Raw genomic sequence first — 1,479 nt, forward strand, 5'->3', positions numbered from 1 at the left:
CGGCACACCACATATACATTAGAGTAATCTTGATTAAAATTTTCCTAGTGTTATGACTCTAAGTTTCTTACAACATTCATCTTCAGATAGTGTCTGGTGAAACCTGAAGACCATCTTTTCAGGAAACTCTTGAAATAACATGCAATCATGACTGTTATTCAAATTAGCGCTTTAAATAATTATAAACCTTTGATAGATATTTGTTTAGTAATAAGAGAACTTTGTACAATTTCTTGACAACTCTCAAAGCATTCTGACCTCAGTAGGTTAATTTTTCTTGTGTTTAGCTGTAAAGAGAGAGCTTTGAGTTTTGAGAAGGCCTAATATAAAATTGGTCAACAGGAACCATAAATGTATGTTATATGCTTATGTACAAAGCCATGCACACACATACACACACTTACACAATATATACATGCACATATATATGTGTGTGTGTGTGTATGTATGTATATTATTAAGGTGGCTATTCGGAATTTACAACCAAAAGGCACAAGTACAAACCTCACTAAAGAGACTAAGGATGCAAGTCAGCACTGGCATTGCTAGAAATAACAGCCAAAACAACTCTTAACCACAGGTAAGCACTTATCTAATGAGTGACAAGGGAGACAAATCCCCTACAACAAGTGAGACAGGGTTGGCAGTGCTCCAGTATGGTCGCAGTCAAATGGCTGAAACAAGTAAAAGAATAAAAGAATGTGTGTGTGTGTGTATTCTTTTATTCTTTTACTTGTTTCACTCATTTGACTGCGGCCATGCTGGAGCACCGCCTTTTGTTAAATGAATCGACCCCAGGACTTATTCTTTCTAAGCCTAGTACTTATTCTATGTGTCTCTTTTTGACGAACTGCTAAGTTACGGGGACATAAACACACCAGCATCGGTTGTCAAGTGACAGTGGGGGGACAAACACAGACACACAGACATATACAGACACACATACATTCACCCACATACTCACACATACACACATATATACACGTACGATGGGCTTCTTTCAGTTTCCATCTACCAAATCCACTCACATGGCTTTGGTTGGTCCAATGATGTAGTAGAAGACTCTTGCCCAAGGTGTCACACAGTAGGACTGAACACAAAACCATGTGGTTGGGAAGCAAGCTTCTTACCACACAGCCACTCCTGTGCCTGTATGTGTATTTACTTACACATAAACACAGGCTTGCACATGTACATATATAATATATATATATATATATATATATGTATATATGGATAAATATATATATATATATATAATATATATGTGTATATATATATATATAAATAATATATATATATATATAAATAATATATATATATATATGTATATATATATATATGTATATATATATGTATATATATAATGTATATATATATGTAATATATATATATATATATGTGTATATATATATATGTATATATATATATGTATATATATATATGTATATATATATAATGATAAGAGTAAATAATTTC

The sequence above is a fragment of the Octopus sinensis genome, linkage group LG17, assembly GCF_006345805.1.
Source record: "Octopus sinensis linkage group LG17, ASM634580v1, whole genome shotgun sequence".
Classification (NCBI taxonomy): domain Eukaryota; kingdom Metazoa; phylum Mollusca; class Cephalopoda; order Octopoda; family Octopodidae; genus Octopus; species Octopus sinensis.